The 20,489-nt window shown below is 34.2% G+C and overlaps 1 long non-coding RNA gene across 1 annotated transcript; it reads left to right on the forward strand.

Annotated features, from left to right (window-relative positions):
• The first annotated feature begins 18,276 nt into the window (after positions 1 to 18,276).
• On the forward strand, positions 18,277 to 20,102 carry LOC112696497 (uncharacterized). Its single transcript, XR_011862256.1, has 3 exons — positions 18,277 to 18,517; positions 18,612 to 18,794; positions 19,758 to 20,102. It is a non-coding gene; the product is annotated as an uncharacterized lncRNA (long non-coding RNA).
• The last annotated feature ends 387 nt before the right edge of the window (positions 20,103 to 20,489 follow it).

The raw sequence follows: 20,489 nt of genomic DNA on the forward strand, positions 1-20,489 counted from the left end.
ATGTGCTCAACTATTATTTTGCACATTTTCACTAAAATATACAACACCCAATTATTCAAACCAAATATTTTCAAACCCAACTTCCCCACACTTAAATCATGAGCACTTTTACTAGTCTAAGCTAACCAAGGATTCAAATTAAGGACATTATTATTTTTCACTTAGAGTTAGTAATGTGCTAAAGTAAAGAACAAATGGGTATATTAGGCTCAAATTGGTTTGCAAAGGATAATGAAAGGGGTAAGGCCATATGGGTATGTAAGCTTAGTGAAATAAGGGCCACAATCATATCAGTGCATGCATACATCAAACAATGGATATATAGAATTAAGCAAGACAAAGATCACAATTTTAGAGAGAAAAACACACACCAAAAATAAAATATTGGTTGATAAAATGCAACCAATCAAATAGGCTCAAAATCTCACTGGTTTTGTGTGTTCGAGTTTTAAACCATGTTCCAAAATAAGATTTCTTCAAACAAGTTTTTCAAAAAAGTTTTATTCAAATTAGTGAAATACTATAAAAATTTCTTGAAAAAGAAAATATTACTTTAACCAAGTGGTAAAATATGCACAAAAAACAAATATGCAATCAAACATGCAAATGCAACAATGAAAAACAAAAATTGGTGTTGAGAAGGGACTAACTAACCCGTGGAGATCGGTATCAACCTCCCCACACTTAAAGATTGCACCGTCCTCGGTGCATGCAAAGATGTGTAGGTGGCAGGGGGTGTGGTTCCTCAGCTGTTGCTCGTTGTAGAGGCGTTCTCTTTACCCGTTCAGGTCGCTAGTCTGAAAAAGGGAGAAGAGAAAAGAACATGAAGTCAAAGGGATAGAGTAAAGAGCAGGGTGGTACGAGTGATAATCATGCCAAGTAAGGAAAATAGTGAATGAAAGACATGGTCGCGATTCCATGTAATCAGTTCATCAATGGAAATATAGGGCATGATAAATTGAGGCATTTAGATGCAAGATGGTTATTGGCATGCTGGCAAAGGCATGAGTAGCAAAAATCAAGCATTAAAAGCCATAATGTATTATTAGTCATGAGAAACTAACAATAACGTTTGTATTGACAATTATATTCAATTAATAAAATATTGGAAAGGGTTTTGTGAAAAGCAGGCATTAGAGTAGAAGGATAGAAGATATTGAAAAACAGTGTATAATGCCATATGGGCGTTTTCACAAACACTTAGCATGCATGGTAAATAAGTTATTGAATCCATTAAATTGAACATGCAAGCAATCCTTTAAAAAGTAATATATAATTGTCAAACAATTCACAAAAATATAGAAAATAATGACCCAAATAAATTTCTAACACCAATAAAAATAATGCAATGAATGAAAGTATGCAAATAAATTAAATAAAATGAAAGAAAAGAAGAATGAGAAGTGAAAGAAAGGAAGAAGAGGTAAGTAAGAAAGAGGTAAGGGAAAAATTAGGATTGGGGGAGAAAAGATAAAATTTTGGCGTGGATCAGGATAAGCTGTGGTGTGCAAGCGACGCGGACGCGTGGGGGACGCGTTCGCGCGAGTTGCGTTTTAAGTTAATCGACGCGGTCGCGTCAGTCACACGGACGCGTGACTTGTTTTATGCGACTAGCACAAGGGCAGCCTCACGCCCGCACAACTCTCTATTCAAAAATCATATTTTGCCAAAATATGGGTGACGCGATCGCGTGGGTCATGCGATCGCGTGAGTGGCCAATATTGGGATATGACGCGGACGCGTGGGGAACGCGTTCGTGTGGTAGGGAATGTGCGTCTAACACTAATCCAGCACCACTCCAGCATAACTTTCGGCTATGCACTCTTTTTACATCGATTACCAGACGCAGCCACGTGGGAGGCTTGTTTCGCATGTGACACGGACGCGTTAGTGACGCGTTCGCCTGGGGCGATTTGTGCCACGGGCATGCCTCCAGCCACGCTCTTGCGTGACTCTCTGTTCGATTTGTTTTCTTCCCAAAGCACCTAAGATGCGGACGTATCGGCGACACTGTCGCGTCGGGTGCGATTTTTTTTTATGCAGTATGCAGAAATGCAAAATGCAATGAATGTCATGCAAAAATTTCAGGTTCAATAAAAATTCGAAAACAGACTAAAATTAAAACTAAAAAGAGAACGATCATACCATGATGGGTTGTCTCTCACCTAGCACTTTTAGTTAAAGTCCTTAAGTTGGACATTCTGGTGAGCTCCTTGTTATGGTGGCTTGTGCTTGTACTGATCCAGGAATCTCCACCAGTGTTTGGAATTCCAGTAGCCTCCGGGATCCCAAACTAGGCGCAGAAAGCCTTCAAGTAAGTTAAAGCAAGTGACAAGGCCCCGAGAGTATTGATTGCCACAATAAATTCCGAGGTCCCAAACCTTGTTTTTGCACCCGTGATAAACCACTATTTCATGGTTTATTTTGTGCTCAATTGAGTGGATTTTATCAACTATTTACCCACTTATTCATACTATTCGCATGTTTTACATTTGCCTTCCTAATTATGTGCTTTGATTGAAAACATGCTTCTTTGATCTTATATTTGCTTATTATTAATCCTCTCTTATTACCATTAGATGCCTTGATATGTGTGTTAAGTGTTTTTAGAGATTATAAGGCAGGAATGGCTCAGAGGATGGAAAGGAAGCATGTAAAAATGGAAGGAATACAATAAGTTGGAGAAATTGCTAAGCTGTCCAGCCTGACCTCTTCGCACTCAAACGGCTATAACTTTAGCTACAGAGGTCCAAACGATGCGGTTCTAGTTGCGTTGGAAAGCTAACGTCCGGGGCTTCGATTTGATATATAATTTGCCATAGCTACCCCGACGCCAGGTGACGCGAATGCGTGAGTCACGCGGATGCGTGACCTGGCAAGAACGCAACCCGCACGGCCGCGTGAGCCTTGCGGCCGCGTCACTTTTCCGCGACCTGTACGGACCAAAAAGTGCTGGAAGTGATTTCTAGACTGTTTCTGACCCAGTTTTCGGCCCAGAGGACACAGATTAGAGGCTATAAAGTGGGGGAATGCATCCATTCATAATCAGGCACTCATAATTCACTTCTCATGATTTAGATTAGTTTTGAGAGGGGTTCTCTCCTCTCTCTCTCTCTTAGGATTTAGGATTTCTCTTAGTTTTAGGAGTGACTCTCAATCCCAGGTTCTTTATTTTTATTTATTTTTCCAATTAAATTTATGAACTCTTTCATGTTATGATTTTCTTTGAATTAATATTATTTGAGGTATTTCAGTTATTATTGCTTTCTTTTATTTACATGATTATCGCTCCCCATCTAAAAGCATTTTTATTCCAGCAGCTACAATTTTCTTTCCTTTTGGTCTTGGTTAAATAATTGGTAACTCTAGAGTTATCAAACTCATTGTTGATTGAAAATTGGAATTTATCCACTTAACTTACCTTCATAGTTAGAGGTTAACAAAGTGGGAGAAAAATCCAATTCTCATCACAATTGATAAAGATAACTAGGAAAGGACCTCCAGTTCTTATACCTTGCCAAAGGTTTATTTTACAGCTATTATTATTTTATTTTACTTGTCATATAATATATTCGCACCTTACTTCCAAAACCCCAATTTTACCTTTTTCATAGCCAATAATAAGAACATACCTCCCTGCAATTCCTTGAGAAGACGACCCGAGTTTTAAATACTCGGTTATCAATTTTAAAGGGGTTTGTTACTTGTGACGACCAAAACGTTTGTACGAAGGGATTTCTGTCGGTTTAGAGACTATATCTACAACGCGACTGTTTTTATGAAATTCTTTACTGGCAAAAATCTTAACGTCAAAATGGCACCGTTGCCGGGGAATTGCAAACGTGTGCCTTATTATTGGTTATTGTAAATATTTTTCTAAAAAAATATTTTTCTTTTACCTGTTTATTTGTTTCTCCTTTTTCCCCTTTATTTCTGATAACTACTATGAATTCTCACCCCTCTCGCTTTGAGTTTGGTTCTAACTTTGTTAAAAGAAATAGAAACCACAGCAGGAATATGCATCAAGGTCAGACCAATCAAGGATAGATGGAGCCAAGAGGATCTAATCAACCCTTTAGGCAACAACACCATCCTAGATATCATGGACAAAGACTAGGCTACAATGCATCCCAAGCTGATAGATATGGTGGACCACCTTGTAGCTACCAACAAGCCCCACCCTATGCTCAGAGATCATCCTTTCAACACAACCTCAACCCACAAAACTCACAAGCCCCTTTCCGCCATTCACCTCCATATGACCCTAACCCTCAACCACCATACCAACCACCTTATGAGCCATATGAACCATATATAGAACCACCCCAATTCCAACCCAATTACTCACAAGAACCACCACTTCAATATTCACCATCTTCATATCCATCAATCCAAGAGCATTATGATCCTACTTATGAAAACCGAGTGCATCAAGAGGCATAGGATCGTCTCAAGGAAACAATGGATCGATTTTAGGCAACCACTCAACAACTGGGGCAAGTATTAATTCAATGGGCTTCTAGACGCTTAAATACACAAGGATCAGCCACAGCCCCATGTGGACAGTCTAGTGAAAAACATAGCATAAAGGAGATACCAAAAACTCCAGTGGACAAGATAGAGCATGAATTCGTACTAGAACAAGTAGAAGAAGTTGTCATTGTTCAAGAAGAAGAGTTCGTTGAAGATCTAGGAGATGCAGAACCTCCATGGGAAAGTCCAGTCATAGAACCCCCTTCCAAGACGTTTGAAATTGATGCTGAGGAGGGTGTACAACCTCCAAGGCATATCACAGTTGAAGACTTGGAAGAGGTTGATCAAGAGATAGAGATTCAAGAAGAAGAAGCACAACCTCCCATACCCTTGGAAAGCAATGAAAAGGAGATTGAATTGAAAGAGAGCTACCAAGGGGAAGAGGTTGAAATTGAAAAAGCTTGCAAAGAGGTGGTAATTATCAGAGAAGAGCACAAGGGAGTGGAGCTTGCAATTTCATTAAAAATGCCTCCCCCTAAGTTGCCATTATCCTTCACAACATTCAAGTGGGTAAAATTCATATCTCATAGCTTTCTAATCCCACTTGAATATGGGCTACTGGAGACGGATGGTCAACTTAGAGCTCTTTGTGGCATTAAGAGTAAAAGGAAGATGGTAAGTGGTAAGAATTGTCCTGCAAGGTTCATCATGGTTGGAAGCTTTAAGCTTAAACGTAAAGGTTGGTATAGAGCTCAACTGAATGGGTCTAGGAAGTTGTTTGGCCGCTTTAGTGAGAATTCAGATTGCTTGCTACCCGGATGGAATCATGATAATCAACACGAAGACGGGTGTAAAAGCAAGATTTGGGATCCTGGAATCTGTTCTGACATCCAACACCCCGGGAGCCTAAGAATCTTTTTAAAGCTGCTCAAGGGTTTCACATGCCTAGTTTGGGACCCCGGAGGTTACTGGAATCACAAACACTGGTGGAGATTCCTGGATGAGTTCAAGCATAAGCCACCATAACAGGAAGCTCATCAAATGTCCAACTTAAGGACTTTAACTAAAAGTGCTAGGTGGGAGACAACCCACCATAGTATGATCGTCCTTTTTCATTTTTATTTAGTTTTATTTGTTTTTGAATTTTATTTTATTTTGTTATATTGAACCTGGAGTTTTGCATTACATTCATATTAACACTGCATTCTGCATTTTTCAGATTATAAAAAAAAAGCGAGTACGCGACGCGACCGCATCAGCGACGCACCCGCGTCGCAAGGAGATGAGAGAATAATAAATTAAACAGAGAGTTACGCAAGAGCAGGGCTGGAGGCGCGCTATTAGCACAAATTGACTCCATGCGAACGCGTCGATGACGCGTCCGCGTCATTTGGAAAAATAGCCTCCCACGACCGCGTCACCCACGTGGCCGCGTGACCTGAAATCGGCGTAAAAAGAGTGTATGGCCGAAAGTTGAGCTGGAATTGGGCTGGACCTGTGCTAGCAGCACAAGCCCTGCCTCGCGAACGTGTCACCCACGCGTCCGCGTCATATTGGAAATAAGGCCACCCGCGCGATCGCGTCGACCACGCGACCGCGTCACCCTGGATTTTGGCAATACTAACGTTTTGAACAGAGAGTTGTGCGGCCGCGAAGCTGCACTCGCGCCACTAGCACAAATCGAGTCACGCGATCGCGTGCCCCACGCGTCCGCGTCACCCAACCTTATCGCGCACCACGCGACCGCGTCACCCACGCGACCGCGTCACCCACGCGACCGCGTCGCCAGCGTCGCATAACCTATCCAGATTAGTGCCAATTTTCTTATCTTTTCTCTTCTAATCCTAATTTCTTCCTTCTCTCTCCTTTCTCACTTTCTTTTTCTACTTTTCATTCTTTTTCACTTTCATTTTATTTTATTTAATTTATTTGTATACTTTCATTCATTGCATATTTTATTTTTCTAAAAGTTATTATTGGTGTTCAAATATTCTTATTCAACTATTACATCTTTTCTGGTATTTTCTTGGTGCTTCATGACTTGTTTAATTCTGATTGAGTAATATTATTTAAATCAATGCCAATCTTTTATACCTATATTACTTTTGCATTGACATGAATTTATATTATCTCTCCTTACCCACACCCTCTTCCCTAGTGTTGCAACTTTTTGCACTCTTGATTTGCCATGTCCTTCTATTATTTTCTCACTTTCATGTTGTAGCTACCATGTAATTGAGACCCTTATTTTTGGCATTAACCAACCCCTATTTTATTTGTTTTCTATCTTTGATTTGGGTTACTTTCCTTCCCTTTTTCTTTCAGGATGGCCACTAGGAAGAGACCGGAAGACATTTACATGGGAGAGACAAACAAGTTCCTACGCACATTCCTTGATGAGAAAAGCATCAGTTGGAGCAACCCGTCCACCTGCACATCTCAGCATGCACCGAGGACAGTGCAATCTTTAAGTGTGGGGAGATCGATACCGATCTCCATGGGTTAGTACTTTCCTGTCTCAAACACCAATATTTTATTTTCTTCGTTAATTGTTGCATTTGCATATTTAATTTCATGTTTATTTGATTTTTGCATTTAGCTACTGCTTGGTTAAAATAATAAGTTTCTTCTTAAGATCCTATTTTTTGAAAAATTTTACTAATTTAAATTGAAATTTTTTTTTTGTTAAATTTGTTTGAAGTTGTATTTGGAACATAGTTTTTGAGCTAAAGAACACACAACCTGTGAGACTTTGAGCTTATTTACATGGTTATATTATTTAACCATAAATATTTTATTCCTGTGTGTTTCCTTCTCCATGATTGTAATCTGTATTTTGTTCCAGTCTATATGTCCTTTGTTTAGTATATTTACATGCTTGCGTATGATTGATGCCATATTTGATTATCAACTCACTTACCCCAAATAAGCCTACCTTTTACATCACCTTTGTTAGCCCCTTGAGCTTTTAATCCCCTTCTGTTCTATAACCACATCACTAGCCTTAAGCGAAAAACAAATTAATTATCCCAATTGAATCTTTGGTTAGCTTAAGATAGAGATTGTGTAGCAAATAAGTGTGGGAAAATTTTGGGAACATGGGTTGATAAGGGAATGTAACATGTTTCTAATTTATTTGAATATTAGGAATTTGGGAACCTACTCATGAAAAATCAAAATAGAAAAATAATAGAAAATCCATGTGCATTGATAATTTATGTTTATTTCTCTACAAAAAAAAGAGAAAAATAAAAAATAAATATATATATATATAATATAAATAAATAAATAAAGGGGACAAAATTATCCCAATGTTAAGTTAATGAAAAAATCAATGCATATGTAATAAATTAAAAAGAAAAAGTTGATACATGAGTATGGGAATTATAAAAAAGTGGGAATTATGGGTAGCTATGCATGAATTTAAAAGTATATAGAGTATATGTATATTAGGTGAGAGTTTAGGTTAATTAAAGATTCAATTTATAAAGCTCACTTAGCCATATATATACCTTTACCCTTACCTTAGCCCCATTACAACCTTGAAAAAGATCTCATGACGTTTGCATTGGTATATTAAATATTGTTGATTGGTTAGATGAAGAACAAGGTTTAGAAAGCATGACTAGAGAAGAGTAGAGTGAATAACCCTATACACTTGAGAGATTAGAGTGATACACACTACCAGTGAGGGTTCAATGCTTGATTCTATGTTCCCTGCTTTCATGAGCTGTCTTCTTACAAGTTTACTTGCTTTTTATTGTATGATTTGAATTAGTGAAATCTGGTTTATGTTTGTCTTGAAGAGCTTATTTAATTTTAACTAAGTAGGTAGAAGCATTTTGCATTTAGTTGCATTCATAGGTTGCATCTCATACATTCTATCATTCCTCTTCATCTCTTTATAGTTTCTCTTGAGCTTAGCATGAGGACATGCTATTGTTTAAGTGTGGGGAGGTTGATAAACCACTATTTCATGGTTTATTTTGTACTCAATTGAGTGGATTTTATCAACTCTTTACCCACTTATTCATACTATTCGCATGTTTTACATTTGCCTTCCTAATTATGTGCTTTGATTGAAAACATGCTTCTTTGATCTTATATTTGCTTATTATTAATCCTCTCTTATTACCATTAGATGTCTTGATATGTGTGTTAAGTGTTTTTAGAGATTATAAGGCAGGAATGGCTCAGAGGATGGAAAGGAAGCATGCAAAAATGGAAGGAATACAATAAGTTGGAGAAATTGCTAAGCTGTCCAACCTGACCTCTTCGCACTCAAACAGCTATAACTTTAGCTAAAGAGGTCCAAACGACGCGGTTCCAGTTGCGTTGGAAAGCTAACGTCCGGAGCTTCAATTTGATATATAATTTGCCATAGCTGCCTCGACGCCAAGCGACACGAACGCGTGAGTCACGCGGACGCGTGACCTGGCAGGAACGCAACCCGCGCGGCCGCGTGAGCCATGCGGCCGCGTCACTTTTCCGCGACCTGTACGGACCAGAAAGCGCTGGAAGTGATTTCTGAACTGTTTCTGACTCAGTTTTCGGCCCAGAGGACACAGATTAGAGGCTATAAAGTGGGGGAATGCATCCATTCATAATCAGGTACTCATAATTCACTTCTCATGATTTAAATTAGTTTTGAGAGGGGGTTCTCTCCTCTCTCTCTCTTAGGATTTAGGATTTCTCTTAGTTTTAGGAGTGACTCTCAATCCCAGGTTCTTTATTTTTATTTATTTTTCCAATTAAATTTATGAACTCTTTCATGTTATGATTTTCTTTGAATTAATATTATTTGAGGTATTTCAGTTATTATTGCTTTCTTTTATTTACATGATTATCGCTCCCCATCTAAAAGCATTTTTATTCCAGCAGCTACAATTTTCTTTCCTTTTGGTCTTGGTTAAATAATTGGTAACTCTAGAGTTATCAAACTCATTGTTGATTGAAAATTAGAATTCATCCACTTAACTTACCTTCATAGTTAGAGGTTAACAAAGTGGGAGAAAAATCCAATTCTCATCACAATTGATAAGGATAACTAGGAAAGGACCTCCAGTTCTTATACCTTGCCAAAGGTTTATTTTACGGCTATTATTATTTTATTTTACTTGTCATATAATATATTCGCACCTTACTTCCAAAACCCTAATTTTACCTTTTTCATAGCCAATAATAAGAACATACCTCCCTGCAATTCCTTGAGAAGACGACCCGAGGTTTAAATACTCGGTTATCAATTTTAAAGGGGTTTGTTACTTGTGACGAGCAAAACGTTTGTACGAAGGGATTTCTATCGGTTTAGAGACTATATCTACAACACGACTGTTTTTATGAAATTCTTTACTAGCAAAAATTTTAACGTCAACCCATCTTCTTATTGATCCTTAGTGTTCCAACCGGGTGGCAGACAATCTGAATTCTCATTAAAGCCGCCAAACAACTTCCTAGACCCATTCAGTTGAGCTCTATACCAACCCTTGCGTTTAAACTTAAAGCTTCCAACCATAATGAACCTTGCAGGACAATTCTTACCACTGACCATCTTCCTCTTACTCTTAATGCCACAAAGAGCTCTAAGTTGATCATCTGTCTCCAGTAGCCCGTATTCTAGTGGAATTAGAAAGCTAAGGGATATAAATTTTACCCACTTGAATGTTGCGAAGGATGATGGCAACTTAGGGGGAGGTGTTTGGAATGAACGTGGAAGCTCCACTCCCTTGTGCTCTTCTCTAACAACTTCCACCTCTTTGCAATCTTCTTCAATATCAACCTCTTCCTCTTGGTGGCTTTCTTCCAATTTAATCTCTTCTTTATTGCTCACCAAGGGCATGGGAGGTTGTGCCTCTTCTTCTTGAATCTCCATCTCTTGATTAACCTCTTCCAAGTCTTCTATTATGACATGCCTTGGAGGTTGTACACCCTCCTCAACATCAATTTCAAATACCTTGGAAGGAGGCTTTATGACTTGAATTTCCCATGGAGGTTCTGCATCTCCTAAGTCTTCAACCACTTCTTCCTCTTTAATGGCAGGCGCATCTTGTTCCAATTGTTCTAATACAAAATTGTGCTGCTCACTGTCCACCGGAGTTTCTAACTTCTCCTCCATGCTACGTTCTTCATTAGATTCTCCACATGAAGCCATGGGGGTTTCCTGAGTGTCCAAACGTCTGGAAGATAATTGATTTATTGCTTGCTTCAGTTGATGAAGAGTTGCATGAAATTGATCTACTGATTCTTCGAAGCGAGCCTGTGATTCTTGGGTTGATGAATATGGACATAGTGTATATTGAGGTGGTGGTTTTGGGTATGGTTCATATGGTGGTTGGTGTGGTGAATAAAGATTGGGGTCATATGGAGGTGAATGATGGAAAGGGGCTTGTGAGTGTGGTGGTTCATAGTTATGTTGTAAGGATGGTCTCTGAGCATACGGTGGGGCTTGTTGGTAGCTACTAGGCGGTCCACCATATCTATCAGCTTGGTATGCATTGTAGAATGGTCTTTGTTTGTGAGATCTAGGAGGGTGTTGTTGCCTAAAGGGTTTATCAGATCCTCTTGGCTCCGTCCATCTTTGATTGCTTTGACCTTGATGCATATTCCTGTTATAGCTTCCTCTTCCTGCAACATAGTTGTAACCAGACTCATAGCCAAAGGGGTGAGAGTTCATAGTAGTGAGAGAAAATAAAAATAAAAACTAACAAAAAAATATTTTGAAAAAGATATAATATTTGAAAAAAAATAAGATAGGAGTTTGAAAAAGATATGATTTTTTTAAAAAAAGGATAAGATAAGATAAAAAATTTTAAAATCTGAAATTTTTTTTTTGAAAAATATTTACAATAACCAATAATAAGGCACACGTTTGCAATTCCCCGGCAACGGCGCCATTTTGAAGAACTGAAGATTGATGGTTTAGAAGTTATAGTAAACTCTCGTTGTAAGAATAGTTACTAAACCAAGCAATCAACCTTTCTTACAAACGTTTTGGTTGTCACAAGTAACAAATCCTTTTGAAATTGATAACCGAGTATTCAAACCTCGGGTCGTCTTCTCAAGGAATTGCAGGGAGGTATGTTCTTATTATTGATTATGGATTTTGTAAATTGGGATTTTGAAAGTGAGGAACAAGTAAATTAAATGACAAATAAAATAAATAATTAACTATAAAATAAACTCTTGGCAAGATATGAAAATTCGGAAGTCCTATCCTAGTTACTCCTATGAGAATGGAAGTTAATCCCACTTATTTAACCTTTGCGTAAGCAAGGGAAAGTCAAGTGAACTAATTGGTTAGATTTTCCGAGTCTTAGCCAAATTCTAAGGAAAGACTAGAGTTAGTGAAATTCCAGTTAATTAGCCGACATAACAATCAATCATGAATAGTTGATAACTTTAGAGCTTCTAGTTAATCAATTAAAGCCAATAATGTGGAAAGCTAAATTGAAATCATAAATATCTGGAATACCTCAAGTAACATTCATTCAAAGCAGTAAAATCTAACATGGAAAAGTTCATGAGCCAATTGGGCAACATAAATCAAATACAAATAAAAGCACTAAAGTATCTCAAAGTAGAAGAGAAACATAAATCATTGAACCTGGTATGAAGAGACAATCCTAATCCTAATAGATATCCTAATCCTAAATCCTAAGAGAGAGGAGAGAGCCTCTCTCTCTAAAAACTACATCTAAATCCTAAAAAGTGAATTATGAAAGCATGTTGAGTCTCTGCATGTTCCCTGACTTTAATCTGTGTTTCTAGGCCAAAAACTGGGTTAAAATGTGGCCCAGAATCTCTGCCAGCGACTTTTGTAATTCTGCAGATCGCGCACGTCACGCGTCCGCGTCGTCCACGCGTTCGCGTTACTTAGCCTTTCTCATACCACGCGTGCGCGTCGTCCACGCTTTCGCGTCGTTCTTGCAGCTTCCAATCCGCACGGTCGCGTCAGGCACGCGAACGCGTCACTCTGATTTCTTCCATTTCGCGCGGTCGCGTGAGCCATGCGACCTCGTGACTTCTCGCTGGTCGTCTCCTCAATTCCTTGTATTTCTTCCATTTTTGCATGCTTCCTCTTCATTCTCTATGCCATTCCTGCCCTATGAAGCCTGAAACACTTAACGCATAGATCAAGGCATCGAATGGTAATAAGAAGGATTAAGATTAGCTAAATTAAGATCAAAGAAACATGTTTTCAATCATAGAACTAAACTAGGAAGGAATTGTAAAATCATGCAAATCATATGAATAAGTGGGTGAAAAGCTTGATAAAACCACTCAATTAAATACAATTTAAACCATAAAATAGTGGTTTATCAATGTCCTTTATTAGATTTTTTTTAGTAAAATGCTATACATTCAACACTTTAGAATTTTTGGATGTTTTGTAATTTGTATTTGGTTTAACTTTTGTTGCAAATAAAAAAATGGACGAAGAAAATGTTTTTTTTTTCTTTTTTACTTTAAAGCAGGAACAACAATTTTTTATATCTAGAAATGTAATTATTTATGAAGATTCCTTTCCATATAAGAATAATCAAATTTCTCATCAATTTAGATATGTTTCCAATTCTAATCAAAACACTAAACTTGCCTTATATAATCATGATCCTATAGATGTCTTTGCTAGCAGCACATTACTTTTTCATACCTTATATTTACTTCTCATTCAACATACATTGCCAAATACTCCTTCCAACACAATTGATGTTCAACCACAGCCAACCTTACTCATCTCTTTGAGTTTACTAGCAGCACTAGCATCACATATTATCCCATCATATGATGATAACAATCTAATTCTCAGCCCACTGATATTAATCCATCTCTTTCACTAAGAAGATCCTTTAAAGAAAGACACAAGTCAACATACCTTGATGATTATGAATGTATGCAAATTACTATCTCTGATAGCATAGTCCAATCATCATTCACAAAACATTATTCTATTTTCAATTATTTAAGTTACAATTTTCTGTCACTATCATAATCACACAAAGCCCTTTCCATTGCAATTTTTACAAATTCGGAACCAAAGAGTTATGAGCATACTATTTTGAATGATTGTTGGCAGAAAACAACCAAAGTTGAGCTTGAAGCATTAGAGAAAAACAAGACCAAAAAATTTACTACTTTACTGAAAGAGAAGCATGCAATCGGATGTAGATGGGTATTTAAAAACAAGTATAACTCTAATGGGACTATAGAAAGACACAAAATAAGATTTGTGGCCTAAGGCTTCACTCAAATATAAGGGTATGACTATTTTGATAGTTTTAGTCTTGTAATCAAAATGACTACTCTTCGTGTACTCTTAGCCATTGTAGCTAGTAAGAACTGGTTTATTCATCAATTAGATGTGACCACTGTCTTTTTTCATGGTGATCTACCTGAAGAAGTCCATATGAATTTGTCTCCTTGTTTAAATACATAACCAGGAATGGTTTGCAAACTAGAATGATCCTTATGTGGCCTTAAGCAAGCAAGTCGTCAGTGAAACTCTAAATTATGCTCTATCTTGATTGCTTCTGGTTAATCACAATCAAAGGTAGATCATTCTCTTTTCACCAAATCTTCTCCAATAGGTTTCGCTTCCATTCTTGTTTATGTCGATGATTTAGTTTCTGGTGGGGGATAACATAGAAGAGATCAAACGTGTGAAGATGAAATTGATCAATACTTTGTTCAAAATCAAAGATTTAGGCGAACTAAAATTCTTCTTGAGTATGGAAGTTGCAAGGAGAAAAAGGGGAATAGCTTTATATCAAAGAAGGTACTCTTTCCTAAAAGAGTATAATTTATTAGATTCAAAACCAACCAGCACACCTATGAATTATTTAATTCATCTCTCAAAGTCATTAGAAATATTATTGAATGATGCTAAGCCATATAGAAAACTCATTGGAAGGTTGATATACCTCACTAGTACCAAGCCTGACATAAGCTTAGTCGCTAGTATGTTAAGTCAATTTCTATATTGTTTCACGGATGAGCACTTCAAAGCAGCTTTACATGTGTTGAAGTACTTGAAAGGAGCTCTTGAAAATGGATTAGTTTTTTAGTCTGTTTGTGATTTATCCCTCCGTGGTTTCTCAGATTCTGATTAGGATACGTGTCCGGATACCCGAAGATCAGTGTTCGATTTGGTGTCCTAAAAAAGTAAATAATTGCAAATAGTTGCTCGATCATCTTCGGAGACAGAGTATCGAGCAATGACTCTTACAACTTGTGAAAGAATTTGGCTTATGTACATCTTGAATGATTTCAAAATCAAGTTACCAGGTCCTATAACACTAATTTGTGACAACCAATCTACTAGATATATTGCGGCTAACCCCCTATTTTATGAAAGGATGAAACAAATTGAGATTAATTACCACAAAGTTAGAGAGAAAGTTCAAGATAGTTCCCTAAATCTCATGCCAATTCCATTAAGAGAATAACTTGCGGATGTCCTTACAAAAGCACTTTCACCAGATCCTTTTGAAGAGATATGTAGTAAGGTAGGAATGTATAATTTGTACACTCCCAATTTAAGGAAGGCTATTAATGTATAAATACATAAATACTATTAGTACTCCCAATACTCTTAGTTTAGTGGGTATTATGGGACACTAGTAAGTGACAGCTGTATAAAAAATATGAAGAGGTAGTTTGTATTACAACTGATAAAGAACATGAGAAAGTAACTAATATAATATATTTTTTTCTTTCTTTTTAGTTATATATAGCTGCACTTTTAGCCTTTGTAAAAAGGTAATTTTTTTCACTAGTACAATAGATATCTTTTTCTCTTCTTTAGCTTGCATAGCAGAACCTTCATTTTTACCAAAAAATTTACAACTCAAAACAGATTTTATCAATACGTACAAGTAACAACACATGCGTTTGGTAAAATAGTTTTTAATTTAAAAATACTAAAATATAATAAATGATATTAATGTAAGAATAAAATTTAAATATTAATTAATATATAGAATTATATTTGACTTTTTAATTTTTATAGCCACAATCTATCATTAAAAATTTTTATCTTAAGTGTTTTCAAAAATATATTATTTTTAAAAATTACAAATACAAATATATTATCTTTTTAATTTACTAACATAAAATAAAAAATTTATACTTTTAAAAAATATCTTATTAAAAATTTTTACCAAACTAAGTCTAAACTTATGTTCATATCATATTTTACTGCACAATACATAATTGGTCTAATAAAAATATCATAAAATAGAACAACTCAATGCGTAACAAAAAAATAGAGTATGTAATAATATTATTTTAAAAATAATATGTTATCAGAGATAAATAAATTAATAGGTTTTGTATTTTATTTTTTATAATAATCTTATAAAAAATAATGTTAATATTGTGTTTTTAAATTTGAATTATTAATACAAAATATAACAAATAAAAAATTAGAATTTGTTTGATTGATAAATAATACAATATTCTTTATTTAATTTTAACGTGTTTAAAGATAAATCTTCTAAATACTAATAATAGTGTAATTAATTATGGCCTGTTCGGCACATTGAAAGGTTGATGCAGATGGGAACAAGCAAGCTAGCAATTATTTTTTGTATCTATCTATCCCAGCAAACCTGTTAAATCAGTTTTAGATCTTGCCCAAAAGTTACTTTTTCTACTTCTTATTCTTCCTTAGCAACTTCTCCAAGATTGTTCTATACTGCAAACGCCGCGTGTATATATGAATTATCAATTATATGGACAATTCTATAAAGAAGCTTTTGCATGAAAAGAATGAAAAAAAATTGTATAATCTATTTAAAAAAATTAATAAAAATAAAATAACATATTTTTAAATAAATATTTAATTATTCATAATTTTTTTATTTTTTAACAATTTTTTCTCTTCACCGTAGTTAACTACGTGAATCATGTAGTTATCAGACTCTATGAATGAATACATGTATCATGAGCTCCATTATTTGAATAAATCATCATATTCGGACAATATATCTACCACATGTCTTAGTTATTGCATAATACAAACAACTTCATATTTATATCCAAAAGCCCGTAATTTGTATCTGATATATAATATATACATGTCTAAGCACATGTTATGCTCAAAAAATATTTATGATGGAGATTTTCAATATATATACTCCAAAAACGTTAATTAATACATAAATAATATAAAATCATACTTCTTATTATATAAAAATATATTATGCATATAAGTAAAATATATCAAATTTAACAAAATGATTTAGAAAATAATTTTGGTCCGAACTGAACTGGTTAGTTCGACAAAAAAAAATTAAATATTGGTTGGTTCGACAAAAAAAATTGAGAACCGAATTTTTAACCGATCTAATTTCATGATCGTTTAAAGAAGAAAATCGATCAAAATCGGTGTGTACAAGAATGGATCTAGAAGGAGGTGAGTAATGACTTTGGTCCCCAAAATTTTAAAAAATTATACTTATATATAAGATATGTATATAAAGAAATAAAAAATATTGTACAATTTAATAGTTTTATATATATTATTTTTTATTATGTGATAAATTTATATCTCAATTATTTAGCTTACGAATATTTTTCACTTAACCAATTTAATATCATACTTTTAAGTCTTTGTACTTTTTAAATTAGTTTTTATATAATCATCTCTATATCTATTTTTAAAAGAATCATTTGTTTTTAAATATTAACATATTTAACATTTATATTATTATATAAAATATTAATAATGACTAACGAAATTATGTGTGGTAATTGTATTGTGTATTTTAGATGTTCTTTTTTTATAAAAAGATACTTATTTTTTTTAAAATTTATGTTGTTAAAAAAAATTTTTATAAAGATATTCTAAAAAGCATTGTGTCTTTCACATAATTAATAGTTTATAATTTATTTTTAAGTTTTTTAAAATTTTTAAAAGAATTAATTTTAATTAATAAAATATATAATAACTTTTTAACTAAACACACTATAAATTATTGATATTTTATAATTTCATAATGTACTATTGATATTGTAATATTTCTTTTATATAGTTGCATCATGCTAAAAATAAAATTGGAAGAAAAATTATAATTTTTTAATATATATGTATATATATATATATATATTTATTAATAAACCTTTTAAAAATTAACTCAATAACTATAAATTATATCTAAATTGCTTTTATAAAATGAAAAATATAATAAAAAATTAATTAAAAATTTGTCTAAAATTCGACTACTTCATATTAAAATTCTTAAATCCGTCTTTGGATGTATAGCGATCAAAATTAGTATAAACGGGTCAAAATTAACTTTCAATAAATATATGAAAAATTTAATAGGTATATACTAATTATTAAATTCTAAAAAATTAGTTAGTTTAATACAAAAATAAAATTAAAAAAATACTTATTATGAGATGAAAAAAAATAAAATTATACATACTTATTTAATTACGATGGAATCAATTGCTTTAGCCAATTACTTGGCAATTGAATCCGTTAACCCAATGTATTGATCTGGTTAATTGTCAATTTGATTTTAATATCTATAAAAAATAATTACTTATATAAATATATTTTTATATAATTTAAATATATTTAACTAACTATTCAATACAATATAATATGTGTTAATATTTTAATTATTATTTTAACATAAAAATATATTTATGTAAGAAGAAGAAAAAACCGAAGCAACACATGTTTTTAGAGTTATTTAAATAAAATTTGATTAAATTCCATCTAAAGTATTTATTTATTTATTTGCATTGGGCATGTTACCTCCGTTTATGAACGTACACAGCACATACAGACCCCACTACATTAATTTCTAATCTAAACGCAACTCTCCTTGTCACTTCACCCTTAGCTCCTATAAATTACTCAAACCATATACTCCACCCTCCTTCTTACTCCAAATATATCAACAAAGCCTCAAATTAATTAAATCAGAGAATATAATGTCATGTATGGAGCAGAAGAGGTCCTCTTGTAATTTCTTCACCTCCTGTTTCTTTCTATTTCTCATCCTCACTCTCCCTTATTCCTCAACTGCAGGTTTTTTTCTTATTATTACACTACTACTACGACCCAACATATAATATATTTTAAATTGATTAAATTTGTTTGATGGTGTTGTGAAATTGTTAAGTATCAGGGGGATGGCGATCAGAAGTAGCATTGGACTCCTCAAAAGAGATGTATGAGATTGATTATAGAGGTCCTGAGACGCACTCGTCGGTTCCTACTCCACCACATCATTCTCATGCTAACCCTCCTCATTCATCACCTCATCCTCAACAACCTTCTCATCATGCCAATCATGGAACATAAGGCATGTATTGTGTCTTCCATACATCTTTATCTTTCAAAACCATGCCCTTTTCTTTTTTATTGATTACATCAAAGCTAATAAGGGATAATTAAGCAATATTTATCCTACTAATGAGGTATTCAACTTCTAATTATGCTTTCGTATAAAGCTAATAGCTAAAATGTCATTGTTAGATAATTTAATATATTTCACTAAATTGTTTAATATATATAATATGTGTCAACATTTATACTACTAATTTATATAAAAATATTTTTATAACGCTAACTTTTTTATGATAATTAATATGGGATCACTCATTTTTAATATATTTAGCATTTGAAATATATCACTTCATTATCAATTATGACTATGGATAAATATGACAAGGTAACAAAAATTATTAGTGCATAATTAACTAGCCAACATAAATTTTAGATTTACAAATTTTTAATTTTTGAATATACAATTTTTTATTAACTAACTATTGATTAATTTTTATTATTTTTTCTGATCGAATCGCTATCACCGTATAATTCACACTTTCTATATTTGAGTTTGTTGATTTTAAAGTTCATAAAAAAGCAAGTTCTAACCAAGTTGGGTTAGTCTAGTGGTTAGTTCACTAGTCCGCTTAAGCAAGTGACGGGGGTTTGAATCCCGCTTTGTGCATGCAGCAACCCATTGGCCAGCGACGAACCCTTAAATGGAGCTCAGTACCGCGACGGATTAGTCTTTGACCTGCCGAGTTGACCGTGAAAAACCAGATAAAAAAAAAAGAAGTCCTACAACAATTTCTTTCTTTCATAATAATAGAGCACACATCACATGATCTAAGAACATATTGCGGTTATGATGACTTCATCACACTATAATTTTTCACTTGGATGTTAATTCCTTTTTTTTTCTTTTTGCCCTCTCATGTTTAACTATTATTATATATATTAATCAACAATTTTTGTTGTCAATGTTTCTGTGCTGTAGGGTAAGAAAATCCAAGGATACAAAAGCATGCGTTACCAGGCCATGTTTTTTGGTTTTCCTAGTGATGATATGACTCATCAACGAACATCTTGTATCGTGCTTTATTTGCGTGTAAAAGTTATGTAAGGGAGAAAAATCTGTGTATATTTTTGAAAGTGTGTGGTGATGCAGCAAAGAAAGAAAACCGCATATATGTTATTTTCGAGTAGTCAATATATATATACTTGTAACTTTCAATAGACATGTTCCCTTGTGGATATGATGATGTAGAAAACCAGAATTTGTTGCCATCATTAGTACTTCTTTCAAGTTCCAACAAATTAAATGCGAAGGTTAGATTGGTTACCTCTTTCTAATTATAGAAGTTACTGCAACTAACGACGACCCAGAACTTGAATTCTGCAGTGGAGAAGCTAAGAAAGAGTGATACGAATTTTGCAGAAAAGAGGAATGAGAATGCTCATGTGGAGAGAGAAATCTTTTGTAAAAAAAATCATAAATTTTTGAAAAATGATCAAATGTGCTAAGTGGCTAAAGAATTTTAATATGGAATTTAAAAGTTAGCTTTACCTGAAAATGAAAACTTTTGATGTATATACAGGGGGTGGATTGCAGTGGTATAGGCACAATACACAGATAACGTGATTGGACACTTGTCCAAATCTCATGCAACATGGATGCTACGTGTTGCCAGGTGTCACCAATCCCTTCAACACGTATAATGCGTGATTC

This window comes from Arachis hypogaea, chromosome 6, assembly GCF_003086295.3.
Source record: "Arachis hypogaea cultivar Tifrunner chromosome 6, arahy.Tifrunner.gnm2.J5K5, whole genome shotgun sequence".
NCBI lineage: Eukaryota > Viridiplantae > Streptophyta > Magnoliopsida > Fabales > Fabaceae > Arachis > Arachis hypogaea.